Source organism: Eleutherodactylus coqui, chromosome 1 (genome assembly GCF_035609145.1).
Source record: "Eleutherodactylus coqui strain aEleCoq1 chromosome 1, aEleCoq1.hap1, whole genome shotgun sequence".
Classification (NCBI taxonomy): domain Eukaryota; kingdom Metazoa; phylum Chordata; class Amphibia; order Anura; family Eleutherodactylidae; genus Eleutherodactylus; species Eleutherodactylus coqui.
Genome location: NC_089837.1, coordinates 321,856,393 through 321,878,980, shown reverse-complemented (window position 1 = coordinate 321,878,980; position 22,588 = coordinate 321,856,393).

The following is a 22,588-nucleotide window of genomic DNA, read 5'->3' as shown; positions in this document are numbered from 1 at the left end:
GCTATCTTTGACAGCTGGGTGCAGGGGAATTTAAAACTTTTCAGGCTCTCTGGCCACCTGCGCATGCACCGATGTGGTGCGCATGCGCAGAAGCCCGTGGCAAGTGCAGATCGCCGCTGGACATTACAAAGGACAGGGGTGAGTATTTTCACCTCCCCTCATGGATCCTCATGGTGGTGAAACTAACTTTTTAAAACTTTTTTTCACTTTTCCGTAATCGCTGTTATCCTTTGCATAACAGTGATCATGGGCCTGGGGACCAGTCACTGCCGTCCCCGGTGACATATCCTGCCTCCCGGCTACCTTCAGAGGCTGAGACCCAGGAGATTTCAAATTTGCCAGGGCTCCCGGCCTTCTTTGCATGAGAATGACGTAATACCACCTGGCACGCAGGCACAGAAGACCGGAGTCAGATCCTGGAGGACCAGATCGCCGTGGGACATCATGGAGGAAGGTGGTGAGTACGTTCAGCTGCCTCCATGGATCCGATCCATGAGGGCAGCTGAATCTTTAACTTTTTAGAAACCTTTTTACACTTTAAAGTGATCGGTGTTATCCGTTGGATAGCACCGATCACATGATAGCTCCAGGTTGTCAGCTAACTCCGGGAACTGACAGCATGGAGCTGTCACATCCATAGCCCACATGGCTGTAATCCACAGAGGATGCATGTTTTTACGTCCTCGGGGATTAAAGCCCACTTAGCTAGGCTATAAAAAGTCTATGGGGTGGTCACTAAGGGGTTAATAAGGTGCATGTGGAATAGTACTTATAGAGGAAAGCTGCTGAATTACAACAAAGTTATTTACAAGCCGGTAGCAAAAGGTAGCAGGAAGTGGAAGCCTTAGTGGAACATAAAGAGAATTAATGGATGGTCCTTTAATAAGGGGTTTAAAAGTTTATACCTGTGGGAAGTTGCTGGCTGGTGGAGTGTTTAGGTTTCTTGTGTTCCTGCTAGGGAAACTTATGTAGGAGCACGACAGGTGGCTGTATCGGGGGCAGGTATGTCACTTCCGGTTGGGCGGGGTTATGGACTCCAGTATTGCCATTGCCCATCGCTCATAGAAACACTAATAGCTTAATAAGATAATCCATAACACCGTTATGGAGACTTCTTAATTAGTCCTGAAGGAACAGGTTCAGTGGTGAAGTGGATCACGGAACCCGCGTTGAGGAGGATGGAACGCAAACGTGCGTCTCACCCTTGGGCGTGATGATGTTGGTTTCAATAAGGCATATTAAAACAAGCATTATTGCTGATGGGGAAAAGAGGACAATAGTGTACCAGAATGCTGAATATATGTAGCTATAACACCTTTACTTCTGCTAATGTTGAGTCAAAATCTATAGAACCACCAATAAGTAATAACTATACAGTGAAAAAACAGAAAGAAGAAATACTAAAACTAGATTGTATAAAACATTAATAAATGCACCTAAAAATGTAAATAAGACAGAGTGGTGACACGTAAGTGGCTAGATGGGCATATAGACACTGGGGTTAATGTATAAATATAGGTACAGGAACCACAACTACAGTAACAACCCCGATGCAGGGGTTAAACAAGAACACCGGACAGCGCTTACCTGAATCCCCGCGCTCCGGTGACTTCTTACTTACCTGCTGAAGATGGCCGCCAGGATCTTCTCCCTCGGTGGACCGCAGGGCTTCTGTGCGGTCCATTGCCGATTCCAGCCTCCTGATTGGCTGGAATCGGCACGTGACGGGGCAGAGCTACACGGAGCTACACGGAGCCCCATTGAGAAAAGAAGACCCGGACTGCGCAAGCGCGTCTAATTTGGCGATTAGACGCTGAAAATTAGACGGCTCCATGGAAACGAGGACGCTAGCAACGGAACAGGTAAGTGAAAAATTTCTTATAACTTCTGTATGGCTCATAATTAATGCACAATGTACATTACAAAGTGCATTAATATGGCCATACAGAAGTGTATAGACCCACTTTGTTTCGCGGGACAACCCCTTTAAGTCACTAAGGGGTTAAAAATACTCCTAAAATGAGTGAGTTCTGTCCCAAATATTTTACAAGAAACATAAATTCATAATCTACACTAAAAAGTGACACATTTTGGGAGTGTTTTCCCCATTTTATTGGAAGCGTTAGGGGTTACAGAGTGCCTAAACATTTAAACTTTTTTTAGGAATCAATAGTACAAGTGAATATAAGAAACTTGGTAATGTACATTCATTGTAAAAAAAAATCAAGCACCTACCGGTAGAAGTTGTCAGAATCGAATGAAACTTTATTTTTATGATTCTAACATTGATCTAAGAAACTGATTACAATATCAGAGCAAAACGATAATTTACACTTAAAGGGAGGTTCTAGGACCCTGTTGTACTACCTCTAGCTTGGATGTAAGATGTAATACAGGCGGACATGGAGGCATACAGGTTCCATATAGTATCCTGCGACATATCGCTCCACATTTCATGTAAGTGATCCTCTAGATTAGGGGAGTCAAACTCATTTTCACCAAGGGCCACATCAGCCTTATATGCCTTCAAAGGGCCAATTCTAATTGTAAGACAGTATAGTAATAGTGACCCCCACAGTGGCTGCAGTAGTAATAGTGATCCCAGTAGTAAAAGGGTACCCATAGTGGCCCCAGTAGTAAGTGACCCCCATAGTGACTCCAGTAGCGATAGGGATTCCCATAGTGGCCCCAGTAGTGATAGGGACCCCCATAGTGGCCACAGCAGTAACAGTGACCCCAGTCATGATAGTGGCCCCAGTGGTAAGTGACTCCAGTAATAAGAGTGGCCACCATAGCTGTCCCAGTAGTAACAGTGACCTCCATAGTGGACCCAGTAGTAATAATGACCTCCACATCAGTGACCCCCCCTCAGTAGTTATTGGCCCCTGGCCTGTCAGTATTCCTTCAGACATTCCACTCACGCAGCCGCTGCTGAATCTGTAACTGCTAGCCTCTCCCCTCGGCATCTGCATGGCGTACAGAAAGACACACACAGACACAGCAGGGAAGAGGTCAGTGGTCACAGACTCTGCACCGCAGCAGGACTGAAGCTGCAGGCTGTGTGAGTGAGGTGCCTGTTAGGCCTAGTTCACACAGGTGTATTTGCACTGTGGGATCCGGAGTGAGCGTTTGCCTCTGGATCCTGCAGCAAATACTGCCCATAGGACATACTAAGCAAAATGCTTTTTTGTCTATGCCCATGAGCAGAAATCAACTGTGATTTTCCGCTCGCGGGGGAAAAGTGCAGCATGTCCTATTTTAGTGCAATCCTCGCACAGGCTCGCATGGACAGCTTCCCTTGCAGTCAGTGGTGAAGCACATCCACAGAGCAGAGAGAAGAAAACAATACAGGTACGTGCAGGTCAATGCTTGGGCACAGGGTCTGATTCCACTGTGAGAACTTGGAGTCAGAATCCGACCCGGCCGTGTGCATTCAGCCATCAGGCTCTTTCACACAAACGTATATCGGACGCGCTTTCACAGCTAGCCAATATACGCTGCCCATCTGATGCATTGGTTTCCAATGCATCAGTGCAGTTGAGCGCACTCCCGCTGCTTTAAAAACGGCTGGCCGGCAAAGATAGAGCATACAATGCGTATTCCGGCGAGCTGTTTTTACGCCAGCCAGGAAAGAAAGTTCAGGAACTATCTTCCCGGTCTGAATATGGAAGCCTATGGGAGCTGCCGGAGAAGGAAGGTGGGAGAAGTTTAGCAGTGTGTCTGCTAAACTCCCACCCCCTCCCTCCTCCTCTCTTCCCCTTACTGGCTGTTTGCAATGGGTGGGGGCAGGTGGGGGTGGGCTAGTGTGCATTGCTGGCAGCTGACAAGGGGTGGAAAGGGGGAGGAAGCTTAGCACACTAGCTCCCACCCCGTTTGTCACACCTCCTTGCCGGCTGCCTTTCGTTCACATGATTTTCGGTTGTGCTGTCAAAGTTGATGTCCCAGATGGTCTCATACATGTTATATTGACCATAAATCTGGTGACTGAGCAGGCCACAGAAGTGTGACAATGTTGTGGTGGTATTCGTGTGACCCCCTTGTGTGTGCGGCCAAGCATTATCCTGTTGCCCCTTGGAAGCCGCCATGAGAAGCACACATGTGGCTGCAGGATGTCCTGAACATATTGCTGAGCTGTAATTTTCCCTTGTATCACTACTATGGGCATATGTGATAGCCCCCCAGATTATCACACTATCAGTGGGGACAGTGTGCCCCTCCACTGCAAAGGCAGGATTGAGGCATTCACCCCTAGGCCTTAAGACATAAACACTGCCGTCTTCAGTGCCCAAATGAAACCTGGATTTGTTGCTAAACATGACCCAGTTCCACTCCGCAGCAATCCATCGTTCATGACACCACTGCAAATAGATGTGACAGTGGGTGTCAAAGTCAGTACACATAAAGGGTGCAGTGAAACCAAATGTCCTTCAGCCAAATGCCTGGAAATGGTTCCGATTGGCACAGGGGCCTACAACGATGGTACCACCTTTCTCTGGGTTGCAGACAACCAAACAGTTGGAGCTGCCTGTGCTTGTTGGACGATCAGACGATCTTCTCTACGGATGATCTTTCAAGGTCATCCTGAGCCCGGTTGCCTTATGTGTGTTCCCTCACACATCCACTGGTCCCAACATTTCCTAACAATCTGGCAGGCAATTTGTTGAAACGACCATCCAGGCTCGCATTCCAGTTATGTGCCTCCTTTTAAACTCTGTTAACTGTGTTAAATCTCTTTGATTGCATTGTAGAGGCTTCTAGCGGTCAACAAGCTTCACACAAGCGGAAAAAGAGGTCCACTACACACAAGTAGCCTCTGAGAGCCTTTTTATAGGCCAAGGGTGGAACCACTTTTAGTGCCTCAGGTGGCAAGTCTGTTCATCTATTCACACCACAACTCCAATCATTTACATATCTGCCTGAGATATAACTGCATGCTGAGTTTTGCAGCAAAATGACAACTCCTTCCAGGGGCTTTTTTTTTTTACAATAAGTGTATGTAGAGGGAAATGCTTCTTTCCCCACTTATCAGCCACTTTTCCCTTCCTACAATGATCACTCACTGAGCATGTACTGATAACATCCATAAGATTCCGCTGTGACCGATAATGTTACTGAAAATCAGGTGATTGCTGCAGCCAATGAGAAGCTACAGTATCTTCGCTCGTTCTCCTGGCATCGGCGCTCACATTCTGAGAGAACGTGACACTGCAGCCCCTCATTGTCTGTTACATGATTTCCTGTATAATCATCTGTCATAACAAACCCTGGAACCACATCAGGCTGGAGCGCTGGATCCTGGTGGCCGTAGTATATCTCTGTTTATTACTTGCACACAGGGGGGGTCTTATTGGAAAGGGGTTGTTCAGTACAACTAGACAACCCCTTTAAGAAGCCATCATTAATTTATATACTAATCAGTCATAATCTTTCTTAGGCCAGTTTTACAGAGTCGAGAAACTGGCGCTAGCCTTACGCGTTGCGAGAATTGTAAATTTTGCGCGAATATGAACCCCAATTATTTTGAATGGAGTCATATACATGATGGCTGTTTTCTTGCACCACATCACAGTGCGGGGAAATAATTGCTGCATGTCCCATCTTTTCACATTCCTCGGGAAAACATTGCCCATTGTTTTCAATGGGAAAGTAAACAGCGCACGGCCTGCGAGGTGCACGCAAATGCGATGCGAGGTTATCTTGAAAACAATGAGAGACACTTGCTGATCGGAGGATCGCTACTTCACAGAAGCGATGGGACGCGTTTTTGCCATCGGTGTAAAAATGCACGTTGGTGAGCACGATATTAGCCCTAGTTGCTCAGCACAATATTGCACTCACCTGTGTGGAGGTAGCCTTAGTAAAAACAAAGATAGTGGTAAAACGCCCTGTGCCTGCTATAAAAGTCCACAGACAACAAGTCTTAAAAAACACATTCTGCTACTGAGCTTCCCTCTAGCTATGAGACTTGACTTTTGCTGAGGTAGCAGTCCTGAGAACGAGACATTCTTCATGAGAGAACTATTGATTTGTTGGAGTGTGGTTGATATTTTACAAAACACAGGAGATCCATCAAAGGGTTGAAAACATGATCCTGTAATGTCTAAGGTTTTACTGCATATATACAGTGTGTGCAGACCTAGTGATTTATAAGTTATGGCTGCCTGAGATTTTTGCTCTCATTACTTTATCTCATAAAATTGTAGAGCTGTTATTTTTCCTCATGCCCTGAATATGATTATGTGAACACACAGGATGCTTGAAGATTTTAGACTTTCCATTTGTTCAGGGAATTATATCAACATGTTTTTCTTATTAAAAATAAATACAAAAACATATTTGTTATTATAATTCATTTTTTAAATTTTTATTCTATATTCTTCTTACTTGTTTACTTAAGGGCCATTCCAGGCAAAATCGTCACGGCTCCCAACTGACATTCTCAGATTTTCATGAATTTGGTACGGTGGTTGACGGCATAAAGTAACGTACAGATGTAAAATTTTAGCCCTCGGAGATATGTGACATGGGTATTCATACCGCAGGTCTGCAAACATAAGGAAAAAGTGTGAAACTTATGCTTACCAGGCCATTTAAAATAAATTCATAACTTTGCCTCTAACTATGGTAGAACTTTCAACTTGGGCTCAATTTGAAGCTAGTGGAGCACACTTTTCATAACAATGTACATAAAATGCTTAGAGTTGAGTGAACGTACTCTGCTGAGCTTGATGCTCGTTCAAAGTATTAGCGTGCCTGTTTTGGCCCCTCCCCGCCGCAATGCAGAGAGAGAGACAGAGAGAGAGAGAGAGAGAGAAAGAGAACGAGAACACACGAACCAAGAAAAAAAAAGCTCGGGACCCAGCGTCCCACATACAAAATTGCTTGAGTCTCCCATTGTAGTCAATGGGGTTCGTTGCTCCAGTAGAGCTCTCGAATTTTATGAAAAGCTTGACTCGAATAATGCGAACCGAGCATTTGGGTGCTCGCTCATCTCTAAAAATGCTACATTCTTCAGTCCAAGGTTGCATGATGACTGAGTTTGAAAATCCAAATTTTGTGAGGGAAATCAAGTATGTATTATAGGTAAATGCAATCTCTCCTTAGTGTAAAATTAATTTTAAGATGCTTTGGGTACAGGGACCTTAGAATTTTTTTAGATAAAGTACTTTATTCTAGAATGAAATATAATGCTATATACGGGGGCGGGGGGGGGGGGAGAGGGAGAGAGAGATCTCCCCTCCGTTCTGCCCCGCTCTCCCCCGCAGCTCCATGCCCGCTACCGGCACCCGAACCTGCAGTCTCGAGCGAGGGAGATACTCGCTGAAGGCAATGCTTGCTCGAGCAATTGCCTTTGGCGAGTATACTCGCTCATCTATATTCCTTATATCTTCTACTACAATGGTTATTTTTTCTACTGTGTTATTTCTAGTTTTAATTAACCTGGCGCTTTTAAATAAAGTAGCTGAACTGTTTTCTGGACAGTGAATAATGTTGTAACAATATAAAAAGCCTCAAGAACACCTTTGAGAAACAGACGACACAGCAATTGCATATGTGGTGGGATGTCATTACTTTTAAACATTATGTCACAATAAAAATGATACCATGTAGCAAAAGATCGGCGGAGGATCGCTACTTCCCCGAAGTAATGCAAGGCGGTTTTCATATTAAAACACCTTGCATCTATGGTGATATCTTGGCAGGTGCAATATCAAGCCGTGATTCATGGTCTGATATTGCACTCGCCCGTTTGAAGTTAGCATTAGGGGAGAAAACTAAACCACTGATCTCTATAGGATTTCAGTGAATTCATTTTCACTACAAATCATAACCGGGAAAAGATAGGACATTCCCTATGTTTGCGGCATGTAGTTAAACTACGTGTGGGCAAGATCAGGCAGCATCTGAATTCCTGTCTCTTTTTCAAACTCCTGTGCTCTGGCGTGGAGTTTGAACTGCCGGCAAAGACAAAGGGATTCCCCTCGTTCGAATAAGCCCTTAGCGTGGTTTCACATGTAAATGTCAAAAAAACAACCAACAAAAAAAACGCTATTTCTGGCCAAAAAACACCACAAAAAAGGCCTTCAAAAATGGATTTCACACCTTTTTTTGTAAGAATGAAAAAAAATTGAAAATATGTAAATTTTCTGATGCAAATTGCACCAGAAAACTATTTTACATGCTGTACACCACATTTATCATTAACATTAGTCATCTTTGGACACTCTTTTTCACCGCATACAGCAAAGGGGCATGGCTTTATGAGGTAGAGGCATGGCCTATATACACTATATGGACAAAAGGAATTAGATACTGCAGAAAATAGCAAATATACAAATACTGAGTGTGCCGAACGCTATGCTGGGAAGGGCATGGTTAAAATAAAAAGCTGCTCATTTTGTAATAACTTAATTTATCCGATTTGTTGGACGAACTGGAGTGATGGGTACGACACCGCCACCCACGCCCATCTTCACAACAATCTTTTCTCACAGCCTTGCATGAGGAATGGCGAACTATTCCTGCCCAACGTTACAAAGAACTTGTGGAAGGTACGTCTCGATGGGTTGCCGCTGTAATACAAGCAAAAGGAGGGCCGCCACCTTACTAAATAGAAGAATAAAGCACTTGTTCTGAAAAACATGCAGTGTCCAAATACTTTTGTCCATATAGTGTATGACGTTGTACACCAAAAACTACTAAAAATTAACAAGTGGTGTAAAATTAGACTAAGCAGTCTAAAGATATGCCAGATTTACTGCGATAAATCTGGTGCCTTTGACCCCTTCCTGCTGCAACCAGTTTTAGCCTTCCTGATCAAGCCCCATTCTTCAAAATTAGCAAATTTCTCTTTTAGGGTGCAGAGGAAAGGAGAAAAACACTGATATAATGGAGCGACCTGTTCGGACAGATGTATGTAGGCTACATAGGGAAGTTATGTTTGAGCCTACATAGGGAAGTTATGTTTGAGACTACATAGGGAAGTTATGTTTGAGACATAACCACGCCCCCTCCCCGCCTCACTGTCATTCCTGAGCGATATCCTGTCAGACTACATAGGGAAGTTATGTTTGAGACATTCACTAAACGATGTGCTGCACGGCTTACCTTGTGGGCAGCTGGACACTATCATATAAGTAAAGACACATTTTTACCTGCTAGGGACGGATGATGAGGTTAAACAACCAAGATTTGACATGGGAGGTACATCTGAATGATGCTCCACCCGTCCCGATATTCTGACCAATAGGGAGGCACGCTGCGCGATGACGTCATCACGCAGCGCGTCATGCGTTCCACGGTGGAACGCGGAAGCTCAGGAACGGATGCCCGTTACAGGACATCGTATTGAGGCCTCTGATGATCGGATGGGGTAGACAGAATCATCAAGAAAGGCCTTACAGCACTGCCCCACTATACTATTGCCTTACTGTGTGGAAGTATATAGGCCAGGCAGAATGTGAAGATGGGTGTTCCTAGGGATAACTACTACCGCCCCTTGGAGTCCCAATAGGCTGGATGATCTAACTCCTCCCTAAGAGGAGGAGCTATACTCCTTTTTAAACGCTGTCAATAGCTCTGACACCCCATAGCCGGCCGCTCACCATCAGAGCCGCAGGCGCCACCTCTCCTACTCTGTCCCTGCTTCTTACCCCTGTTCAATCCAGCTAGGATTGATACTAGAGGGGCTCTGTCTTTCTTGGTCTTCATGATAGAACTCTGAATGGGGTATTATCCCCCAAATGTAGCCGAGTTTGCTGCCTTTCATCTGAAGCTAACCTACCTGAGGCACATACTGCTATTTAATCGAGCTTCACCTGTGAAGGCACCTGACCTGAATATAACACAGCTGGGATGTCTACCAGCTAGGTTAAAAGGGTCGGCCAGGGACCATAGAAGAACACTCGCTTTTATTAATATCGAGTGACAGAGCTATCTCTATTTGGGTGTCGCATCAATCCACATCGTTCATTGCAATGTGCTGACCAATGCGAACACCCTAATAGATATTGCAGGAACCCTCCAAGAGGGCACCCCCGGGCATCGCTCTAGTGGCTGATAACTAAGCCTAATAGCGGTCGCCATTTGGTATCTGGAGGCGCTGTTTGAGACAGTCATATACTGACATATATCACAGTGTACGCCAGATCAAGTGAAAGGCCCTCTCTCTCTCTCAAATATTCAGAGAGTCCGACAGCGGTACTAATACAAGTGCCGCGCCGGAAGCGACTAGTAAGGAGCGGTAACGGGAAATATCGAGTAGGTTCATCTTAGCAGGACTAAATTATAGCAGGACTATGTCCTGACGCATCAATCCTGTTGCTCTATCATTTCTATGCGACAACTTTAGAAACACGTATCTACGGGCAACCATTACCCGTGCTCCTGAGGAACTGCCCCCTACAAGGGCAGGGAAACGCGTCGAGCGAGCCGTTTTTACGTGCTGGTCAGTACCACTGACCTGTAATGAGCCTATATAATTAGCACCCGTATATGCGGCAACTGTGCTATTAATGAGAGGCTATGAAAAATTGTCTTAGCAACATGAATATACATTACAACATTGTGCCCTAAAGAGGTATTACTCCTCGTACCGCATTTATATCTAGGTACGCATATTTTCTGGAGTTGGATAATACTCCTTTTTCTTCTGGACCTTTATCCTTTTCCATATTCATGAGCGGTATCGATTTCCAAAAATTTGGACCTTTATCCTCTTCCATATTCATGTGCGGTATCGATCTCCAAAAATCTATCTGAGAGATACGTTACCCTACATATTTCTACTAGGGCCTATTTTTTGTTTATATGTTACTTGTCCTTTTCTTTTGTATCGTTAAGAAGTGTTATATGTGAGCCCACAATTTTAAAATATACTAATAAAAGGCATTTAATTTTAATCTATATCTGTGAAGGGTTTATGTAGGCTTGAAGGTTTTAAGGAAAAAATTATTTTCTTAAAATGGAAGCTAGCAAATAAATGCACAGCGTTCTAAGGCAGGCATGCCTTTTTTTATAAAAAACAAAACGTTTAGAGGCAAGCACGCCTCTTCCTCAGGTTTGCTGGAGACACACTATCATATAATTAATATAACGACAATGGTGTCGGTAAAAAAATAAAAATGTATTTCTTTACCAACACCATTGTTCCTCTCCACTTCTATACTGGCCCATCCTAACAGGTTGCACAGTTACTGATCTGGCAGCACCAGGACTAGTAACGTGTGCAACGTTTTTTCACTTGTTACTAAAAGACATCACCCACTGGAATCTACACTCAGCTTTTCTCCACACCGAATCCTCATCAGAGTAGCTCCACCTCCTTCCTTTTTTCACCACTGCATGTATCTTTTAGGGTGCAGTCAGATGAGCGTGGTTTACACGCTGCTACAGCAGCATGTAAACCATGCTGCTATAGGAACCAATAGCTTGCTATGGAAGTGTTCACACAGATCCTTTTTAGAATCGCAGAAGCTGTGTTTATGAAAAAGAAAGGACAGTAAGTGCTAACTCACTTTTCAGCTTTGTAGTGCACCGCGGAGCAGCATGCTTTCCATAGGCTCCTATGGGAGCTGTGAAAGCACGCTGCCCACACCACAGATATGTGACCATGCTGCTTCACGCAGCTAGAAGCAGCCCGGTCGCACGATCTTTTCATGCAAGTCAGGAGCGTGGTTTACATGTTGCTTAGCAACGTGTAAACAATGTTTGACTGACTGCACCCTAGGTGGTAATAACTTTGCAATGCTTTTACTTATGAAAGTGATTCTGAAATTGTTTTTTTCATGACACATTATATTTTTTGTTACCAAGGAATTTTGGTCTATACGTTTTGCAATTATTTATTAAAATAACATTTACCATATGTGCACTGTATGTTGGTACCATTTTGAAAGAATTCTTTCATTTATTTTCAGAAAGATTATAAGTATAAGGGCAATTTTTCTAATTTTGATGAAAACTGACTTTAAAAGGCCTATGTATTAGAAATCCTCATAAGGCACCCCATTTTAAAAAGCGCACCCCTCAAAAATTTCAAAGCAGCATTCACAGATGCTATTAACTCTTTAGAGACCTTTACCATGGGGCAGAATTAGTCTGCTTGGACATTTTTGCATCTATTAAAATCCACAGGTCTTTACTTCAAAACCACAAAATTAAATTCTTCAGCAGAAAAGCACAACAAAATTAAACTAACTGACAAAACCTGCATCTGCGATGCATTCTGTGGACGATTTCAACCTGTGTAAAAGGTCCCTCAGATGTCTTATAGGACTAAAGCAAAAGTGGAGGATAAATTTAAAAATTTAAATTTTTCTTGCAGATTTCAGATTTGAGGGCTTGGTCAGACGAGCAATTTTTTAGAGCATGAATAGGCACGCTAAAAAAAAATCGCCAGAATCATGTGTAAAAAACATGTGACCAAAGCTAAAATCACACATGAATAGTGCGGCCCCATTGAAAGCAATGGAAGAGGATCGCTCTTCTTTGCTGCAGGTGTGACGGCTGCAGCAGGGAATTCCTTGGATGTAAAACTCCTGGATGCTGTCACATGCAGGGGTTTCACCTTGTTGTCAATTGGGGCCAGCGGCAGCAGTATCGACCTCATTGGAAGCAAAGGAAGAAGATTGCGCTCCTCTGCCACTGATGTGACAGCTGTGGCAGGAGATTCCTTCATCCCTGCAGGGAGTCACCTCATCACTGAATACTGTGACAGCACTATCACAATGTTCAGTGATGAGGGGACTCCCCGTGGCAATGAAGGAATCCCCTGCCACAGCTGTCACAGCAGTGATCTTCTTCCATTGCTTTCAGTGGGGCCGGCCATACAATGACCAATCACAGCCATTCAATAAATGGCTGTAATTGGTCACAGTGCTCAGCCAATCAGAGGCAGCGCTTCCAGAAGGTGGGATTTTTCAATCACAGCCATTCAATTAATGGCTATGACTGGTCACAGCAATCAGAGGCAGTGCTTCCAGAAGGCAGGGATCTTTCAATCCCCAGCCAGAAGAAATGAAGAACAGTGCCTGGGACCCGGGAAGAACACATGTCAGAGCCAGACAGCACTTCTAGGTGATGTATTTTTTTTTTCCTGCAGGTAGGGCTTATTTAAGGGCTTTGACACTAGGATTTCTTACTGTCAAAGTTGCATTGCATCACAGGAAAACCGTGTTTTCGTGCGATGCAACAGAAAGCAAGACTCCGCTTTTTAAAATGCTGTCCTATCTTTTGCAGGTGTAATTATTTATCATTTATAAAAATCGGACATGTGAACGCTTACATTGGAAAGCATTGGTTCTAATAGGGCCGCTTTTTCAGCACACCTATTCATGTGTTAAAAAATCGTATGCCTGACCGAGGCCTGAAAAATTTATTTCTGTAACACAATAGGAATTATCAGATAAACAAAACTCAATATTTATTACCCTAAATCTGCTGTTTTTATAAATATCCCATGTGTGGCCCTAGTGTGAAACATGACTCAAACTGAGGTCTCATAAATCAAGGAGCACTTTTAGGGCCTCTCTTTTATTGGGCAAGTTTTTGATTGCCATTTTCAGAGATCCAACATTTTTTATTTTTTTTTTCCAAATACGACACTATGTTAAGACATGTTTTTGTGGGATAAGCTGACCTTTTCACTGCTACTATTTTGGGATGCAGACATTTTAGTTTTTTTTATTGCGTTTATAAGAGAAGAGCTGCTCAATAGAACACAATTCTTACATTATTTTTTATTTTATATTTTTTGTAACCTATTCACTGTGTGTTATAAGTGATGTTATCCTTATTCTGCAGTTCAGTTGTGTCAATACTAGAGATGAGCGAGCACACTTGTCCGAGCTTGATGCTCGTTCGAGCATTGGGGTACTCGAGATGCTCGTTACTCGAGACGAGCACCACGCGGTACTCGAGTCAATTGCATTTCCTTCCCTGCATGTTTAGCGCCATTTTCTAGCCAATAGACATGCGGGGAAGGCATTACAACTTCCTGCTGTGACGTGCCAGCCCTAGCCCACCCCACTGTAGTGAGTGGCTGGGCTGATCAGGTGACCGCTGAGTATTTAGACTGGCCCCGCTCGCGGCTTGCCTCAGACGCATGCTGGCAGAGGTTAGGAAAAGTGCTGCTGCTGATACAGGTATAGTGTTAGCATAGGATTCTGTCTTCAAGAACCCCAATGGTCCTTCTTAGGGCTACTCTTCATAGTGTGCATTACTGTTGTAGCTGGCTGGGAGCAGTAGTGCACCAATTTTTTTTTAAGCATCTCGGGCTGTGCAGGCCATTTCAGCTATACTATTCTGTGTCTGCAGTGCATAAGGCAGAGTGTAGGGACACAGCTTCTTATATAGGGGAAGTTATACATTCCTCCTGATCCTCTGTACAAGAAACCCAATGGTTCTTCTTAGGGCTACATCTCACCGTGCGCATTATAGTTGTGGCTGGCTGGGAGCAGTAGTGCATCAATTTTTGTATTACGCATCTTGGCCTGTTCCCAGCCTTCCAGTAATAGCGTTCTCAGTCTGCAGTGCCGTACAACCACTCTCACTGTGAAACTGCACTCTAGCATGTCTTAGCCTACTGCCAATGACTTCGGTTATACCGTTCTGTGTCTGCAGTGCTTAACACAGAGTGTAGGGACACAGCCACTTCTATAGGGAAAGTTATACAGTCCTAATCCTCCCATGCAAGAACCCCAACGTTCCTTCTTAGGGCTATATCTCACCGTGTGCATTATAGTTGTGGCTGGAAGCAGCAGTGCATCAATGTTTGTATTACGCATCTAGGCCTTTTCCCAGCCTTTCAGTAATAGCGTTCTCAGCCTGCAGTGCCGTACAGCCAGCTCTCACCGTGAAACTGCACTCTAACATTTCCTAGCCTACTGTAAACGACTTCAGTTATACCGTTCTGTGTCTGCAGTGCATTAGACAGCGGTCTCACCGCTAAACAGTACTGTAATATTTCCTGGGCCATTGCAAAGTATTTCAGCTCTGCCACTGTGCAGAGCGTCTCACAATACCCTTTCCTTGGTGGGGTTGAGATAGCCGCAGTTACCAGCACTATCCATTGGCTTTACAGTCTTCTTCCACTCCATACAGCCTCTATTATCTACAAGTCTCTGTGAGCGTTAAATTACCCCTAGGTATCAGCGCAAGACAGCAGGTTAATTTTATCAAATCACAGCATAGAGCCTCCGCTATCTGCAAGTCTCTGTGTGCGGTGAATTAAGTCACAGTTGTCAGCGGAGTAATTTATTTGGGCCCTGATCTATTCTTAATCCGCCATGATGAGAAGTAGGGGTAAGAGTCGAGGAGATGGACGCGGACGTCCAAGTGAGGGTGTGGGCACAGGCTGAGTTCCTGGGCGTGGTGAATCACTGCCGGCTGCTGCGGGATTAGGAGAGAGGCAAGTTTCTGGGCTCCCCAGCTTCATATCACAATTTATGGGTCTATGTGGTAGACCTTTATTATAAACAGAGCAGTGCGAGCAGGTCCTGTTATGGATGGCAGAAAACGCGTCCTGCAATGTATCGACCTCCCAGTCTTCTACGCAGTCCACTACTCCCAGCCTAGGGACTGCTGCAACTCTGAATCCTCTATCTGCTGCTCCTCCTTCCTCCCAGCCTCCTTACTCCATAAAAATGACATATTCTGAGCAGGCAGACTCCCAGGAACTGTTCTCGGGTCCCTGCCATGAGTGGGGAAAAATGGTTCCTCTCTCGTCTGAGGAGTTTGTGTGACCGATGCCCAACCTTTGGAAAGTTCCCTGAGTCCGGGTAATGAGGCTGGGTACTTCTGCCAGCTGTCTCAAGAGCTTTTTGTGGATGAGGATGAGACACAGTTGTCTGTCAGTGAGGTAGTAGCAAGTGCAGTAAGTCCGAGGGAGGAGCGCACAGAGGATTCGAAGGAAGAGCAGCTGGATGATGAAGTGACTGACCACACCTGGTTTGCTAAGCCTACTGAGGACAGGGCTTCAGAGAGGCAGGCAAGTGCAGCAGCAGGACAGGTTGGAAGAGGCAGTGGAGTGGCCAGGGATAGAGGCAGGGCCAGAGCAAAGAATCCCCCAACTGTTTCCCAAAGCAGCCGCTCACGGCAAGCCACCGTGCAGAGGGCTAGTTGCTCAAAGGTGTGGATGTTTTTTTAGTGAGAGTGCAGACAACCGACAAACAGTGGTGTGCAACCTGTGTCACACCAAGATCAGCCGGGGAGCCACCACTACCAGCCTCACCACCACCAGCATGCGCAGGCAAATGATGGCCAAGCACCCCACAAGGTAGGACGAAGGCCATTCACCACCTCTGGGTCACACCACTGCCTCTTCCCCTGTGCCCCAACCTGCCACACAGATCCAATCCCCCTCTCAGGACAAGTACTGAGGGGCAGGGCCACTATATCTCCCTGACAGCATATTGTGTGAACTTGGTGAAGGCTGGGACCGAGTCAGAGCCTGGGACTGCTCAGGTCCTACCCACACCCAGAATAACAGGATCTACCTCGGTGCTGGTATCTGCCGTGTTTTATGCCACCTCCTCCAAACCCTCCCCCTCCTCCTCCACTGCCACCTCTACCTCTCAATTAAGAAATGTGAGCACGTCGCCAGCAGTCGGTAGCGCGCGGTGCGGCAGCACAGTAGTGGGCAAGCGTCAGCAAGCCGTGCTGAAACTAATTAGCTTAGGTGACAAGAGACACATGGTCCCGAGCTGTTGCAGGGGCTGACAGAGCAGACTGACCCTCCAACCGGGCAAGGTCGTGTGTGACAACGGCCATAACCTGGTGGCGGCTCTGCAGCTCGGCAGCCTCACACACGTGCCATGCCTGGTCCACGTCTTCAATCTGGTGATTTCTGAAAAACTACCCCCACTTGTCTGACCTGCTCGGCAAGGTGTGCCGCATCTGCACACTTTTCCGCAAGTCCACCACGGACGCTGCCACCCCGAGGACCGTGCAATGTTGGTTTCAGCTGCCAGAGCACCGACTGCTGTGCGACATGCACACACGCTGGAATTCTACGCTGCACATGTTGGCCAGGCTGTACGAGCAGCGTAGAGCAATAGTGGAATACCAGCTGCAACATGGGTGGCGGAGTGGTAGTCAGCCTCCCCAATTCTTTACTGAGCAGTGGGCATGGATGGCAGAAATCTGCCAGGTCCTTGGAAACTTTGAGGAGTCTACCCAGATGGTGAGCGGTGATGCGTCATTCATTAGCATTACCATCCCGCTGCTTTGCCTGCTGAGAAGTTCGCTGCTAAGCATAAAGGCCGACATTTTGTGGTTGTAACAGGAGACGGGGATGACAGTATATCAATATCGTATAGAGAAAGTCCCACAGCACTCCTTAGTAATGCACAGCACGTGCAGCGTTTCCAGTGAGGAAGAATGCAGAGCCACCTGTGGGGCTGTGGACCTTCAGCCCCATGTATGTTCCGGTAGCAGCAATAAAGTGGCAGCATCAGTGGTGTAATAAGCAAAAAAGAGGTTTATTGCTCTATAAAAATGGCAACGTTTCGACTAGATGAGTCTATATTAGAGATGAGCGAACACCAAAATGTTCGGGTGTTCGTTATTCGGAACGAACTTCCCGCGATGTTCGAGGGTTCGTTTCGAACAACGAACCCCATTGAAGTCAATGGGCGACCAGAGCATTTTTGTATTTCGCCGATGCTCGCTAAGGTTTTCATGTGTGAAAATCTGGGCAATTCAAGAAAGTGATGGGAATGACACAGAAACGGATAGGGCAGGCGAGGGGCTACATGTTGGGCTGCATCTCAAGTTCACAGGTCCCACTATTAAGCCACAATACCGGCAAGAGTGGGCCCCCCCCCCTCCCAACAACTTTTACTTCTGAAAAGCCCTCATTAGCATGGCATACCTTTGCTAAGCACCACACTAGCTACAACAAAGCACAATCACTGCCTGGATGACACTCCGCTGCCACTTCTCCTGGGTTACATGCTGACCAACCGCCCCCCCCTCCCCCCCACAGCGCACACCAAAGTGTCCCTGCGCAGCCTTCAGCTGCCCTCATGCCACGCCACACTCATGTCTATTTAGAAGTGCGTCTGCCATGAGGAGGAACCGCAGGCACACACTGCAGAGGGTTGGCATGGCTAGGCAGCGACCCTCTTTAAAAGGGGCGGGGCGATAGCCCACAATGCTGTACAGAAGCAATGAGAAATAGAATCCTGTGCCACCGCCATCAGGAGCTGCACACGAAGGCATAGCAATGGGGAACCTATGTGCCACACACTATTCATTCTGTCAAGGTGTCTGCATGCCCCAGTCAGACTGGTAATATGCACCTTAACAGTAACCGCGTTGGTGGTAATGTGGTGGTGACTGCGGACCTAGTAGCACGGTTGTATTTTGTTGGTTTTCGGAATGCGGCCAGGATTAAGTGGGCCGTGGCGGGGGGATGGTGTGGGGGCTCTCTTGTTGTGTCGGTAAAGGTGAAATTCTTGGACTGCCACCAGACAAACCAATGCAAAGGCATTTGCCAAGAATGTTTTCCCTGTTGGAGGAGGAGGGGGATGTTTTTGAGGCACTACGTGTCCTCTCCACGTGTCCGTGGTTATATGCACCTTTACAGTAACCGCGTTGGTGGGAAATGGCCTCGCCGCCATCATGTCTTTGGGAAGCCTCTGTTTCCACACCCCAGAGACATACCATTAGCAGCGGTATAGGCAGAGCCCAGAATTCGTAACATTTCAGCCGTAGCATTAGGACAGGCCCCACTAACATATCACTAGCAGCATTATAGGAGGAGCGCAGTCTTCGTTCCATGTCAGCAATAGTAGCACTCAAGACAGGCCCCAGTAACAATTCCGAAGCAGCAGTATAGCGGGAGCGCAGTCTTCGTTCCATGTCAGCAATAGTAGCACTCAAGACAGGCCCCAGTAACAATTCCGAAGCAGCAGTATAGCGGGAGCGCAGTCTTCGTTCCATTTCAGTAGCCTTAGTATAGCCAAGGCCCAAGTTACATTTATGTAGCTAAAGTGTACGCCAACCCCACACACCTTTCTGTACCATGAGTGCAGGCGAAGAACATACAAATTGCTATGATTACACTGTAGGTGAGGGCCCCAAAAATTTGGTGTACCAACAGTACTAATGTACCTCAGTAAAAATTGGCCATGCCCAACCAAGATGGCAGGTGAATCGCTTTGGTTAATGTGGCTTAAGTGGTAACTAGGCCTGGAGGCAGCCCAGTGTAACGAAAAATTGGTTCAAGTTAAAGTTCCAATGCTTTTAAGCGCATTGAAACTTATAAAAATTGTTCAGAAAAGTTATTTGAGTGAGCCTTGTGGCCCTAAGAAAAATTGCCCGTTCAGCGTGATTACGTGAGGTTTCAGGAGGAGGAGCAGGAGGAGTAGGAGGAATATTAGACACAGATTGATGAAGCAGAAATGTCCCCGTTTTGGATGGTGAGAGAGAACGTAGCTTCCATCCGCGGGTGCAGCCTACGTATTGCTTACGTATCGCTGCTGTCCGCTGGTGGAGAACAGAAGTCTGGGGAAATCCAGCCTTTGTTCATCTTGATGAGTGTTAGCCTGTCGGCACTGTCGGTTGACAAGCGGCTACGCTTATCTGTGATGATTCCCCCAGCCGCACTAAACACCCTCTCCGACAAGACGCTAGCCGCAGGACAAGCAAGCACCTCCAGGGCATACAGCGCTAGTTCAGGCCACGTGTCTAGCTTCGACACCCAGTAGTTGTAGGGGGCAGAGGCGTCACCAAGGATGGTCGTGTGATCCGCTACGTACTCCCTCACCATCCTTTTACAGTGCTCCCGCCGACTCAGCCGTGACTGGGGAGCGGTGACACAGTCTTGGTGGGCAGCCATAAAGCTGGCCAGGCCCTTAAAGACTGTTGCACTGCCTGGGATGTACATGCTGCTCGATCTACGCACATCCCCTGCTACCTTGCCCTCGGTACTGCGCCTTCTGCCACTAGCGCTGTCGGCTGGGAATTTTACCATCAGCTTGTCCGCCAGGGTCCTGTGGTATAGCAACACTCTCGAACCCCTTTCCTCTTCGGGAATGAGACTGGGAAGGTTCTCCTTATAGCGTGGGTCGAGCAGTGTGTACACCCAGTAATCCGTAGTGGCCAGAATGCGTGCAACGCGAGGGTCACGAGAAAGGCATCCTAACATGAAGTCAGCCATGTGTGCCAGGGTACCTGTACGCAACACATGGCTGTCTTCACTAGGAAGATCACTTTCAGGATCCTCCTCCTCCTCCTCAGGCCATACACGCTGAAAGGATGACAGGCAATCAGCCGGTGTACCGTCAGCAGCGGGCCAAGCTGTCTCTTCCCCCTCCTCCTCATCCTCCTCATGCTCCTCCTCCTCCTCCTGTACGCGCTGAGAAATAGACAGGAGGGTGCCCTGACTATCCAGTGGCATACTGTCTTCCCCCGCCCCCGTTTCCGAGCGCAAAGCAGCTGCCTTTATGGTTTGCAGGGAATTTCTCAAGATGCATAGCAGAGGAATGGTGACGCTAATGATTGTAGCATCGTCGCTCACCACCTGGGTAGACTCCTCAAAATTACCAAGGACATGGCAGATGTCTGCCAACCAGGCCCACTCTTCTGAAAGGAATTGAGGAGGCTGACTCCCATTGCGCCGCCCATGTTGGAGTTGGTATTCGACTATAGCTCTACGCTGTTCATAGAGCCTGGCCAACATGTGGAGCGTAGAGTTCCACCGTGTGGGCACGTCGCACAGCAGTCGGTGCACTGGCAGCTTAAAGTGATGTTGCAGGGTGCGCAGGGTGGCAGCGTCCGTGTGGGACTTGCGAAAATGTGCGCAGAGCCGGCGCGCCTTTACGAGCAGGTCTGACAAGCGTGGGTAGCTTTTCAGAAAGCGCTGAACCACCAAATTAAAGACGTGGGCCAGGCATGGCACGTGCGTGAGGCTGCCGAGCTGCAGAGCCGCCACCAGGTTACGGCCGTTGTCACACACGACCATGCCCGGTTGGAGGCTCAGCGGCGCAAGCCAGCGGTCGGTCTGCTGTGTCAGACCCTGCAGCAGTTCGTGGGCCGTGTGCCTCTTATCGCCTAAGCTGAGTAGTTTCAGCACGGCCTGCTGACGCTTGCCCACCGCTGTGCTGCCACACCGCGCAACACCGACTGCTGGCGACATGCTGCTGCTAACACATCTTGATTGCGAGACAGAGGAGGAGGAGGAGGAGGAGGAGGAGGAGGGTGCTTTAGTGGAGGAAGCATACACTGCCGCAGATACCACCACCGAGCTGGGGCCCGCAATTCTGGGGGTGGGTAGGACGTGAGCGGTCCCGGGCTCTGACTCTGTCCCAGCCTCCACTAAATTCACCCAATGTGCCGTCAGGGAGATGTAGTGGCCCTGCCCACCTGTGCTTGTCCACGTGTCCGTAGTTAAGTGGACCGTGGCAGTAACCGCGTTGGTGAGGGCGCGTACAATGTTGCGGGAGACGTGGTCGTGCAGGGCTGGGACGGCACATCGGGAAAAGTAGTGGCGACTGGGAACTGAGTAGCGCGGGGCCGCCGCCTCCATGATACTTTTGAAGGACTCCGTTTCCACAACCCTATACGGCAGCATCTCAAGGCTGATGAATTTTGCTATGCGGACGGTTAACGTTTGAGCGTGCGGGTGCGTGGTGGCGTACTTGCGCTCCAAAAGTTGCGCAAGCGACGGCTGGACGGTGCGCTGAACTACACTGCTGGATGGGGCCGAAGACAGCGGAGGTGAGGGTGTGGGTGCAGACCAGGAGACGGTAGTGCCTGTGTCCTGAGAGGGGGGTTGCATCTCAGTGGCAGGTTGGGGCACAGGGGGAGAGGCAGGGGTGCAAACCGGAGGCGCTGAACGGCCTTTGTTCCACCTTGTGGGGTGCTTGGCCATCATATGTCTGCGCATGGTGGTGGTGGTGAGGCTGTTGGTGTTGGCTCCCCGGCTGAGCTTTGCGCGACAAAGGTTGCACACCACTGTTCGTCGGTCGTCAGGCGTCTCTGTGAAAAACTGCCAGACCTTAGAGCACCTCGGCCTCTGCAGGGTGGCATGGCGCGAGGGGGCGCTTTGGGAAACACTTGGTGGATTATTCGGTCTGGCCCTGCCTCTACCCCTGGCCACCGCACTGCCTCTTGCAAACTGCCCTGCTGATGCCCTTGACTCCCCCTCTGAAGACCTGTCCTCCTGATTAAGTGTTGCACACCAGGTGGGGTCAGTCACCTCATCGTCCTGCTGCTCTTCCTCCGAATCCTCTGTGCGCTGCTCCCTCGGACTTACTGCCCTTACTACTACCTCACTGCAAGACAACTGTGTCTGATCGTCATCGTCCTCCTCACCCACAGAAAGTTGTTGAGACAGTTGGCGGAAGTCCCCAGCCTCTTCCCCCGGACCCCGGGAACTTTCGAATGGTTGGGCATCAGTGACGATAAACTCCTCTGGTGGGAGAGGAACCGCTGCTGCCCAATCTAAGCAGGGGCCCGAGAACAGTTCCTGGGAGTGTTCCTGCTCCTGAGCAGGTGTCATTGTAGTGGAGTGAGGAGGCTGGGAGGAAGGAGGAGCAGCAGACAGAGGATTCGGATTTGCAGCAGTGGACGGCGCAGAACT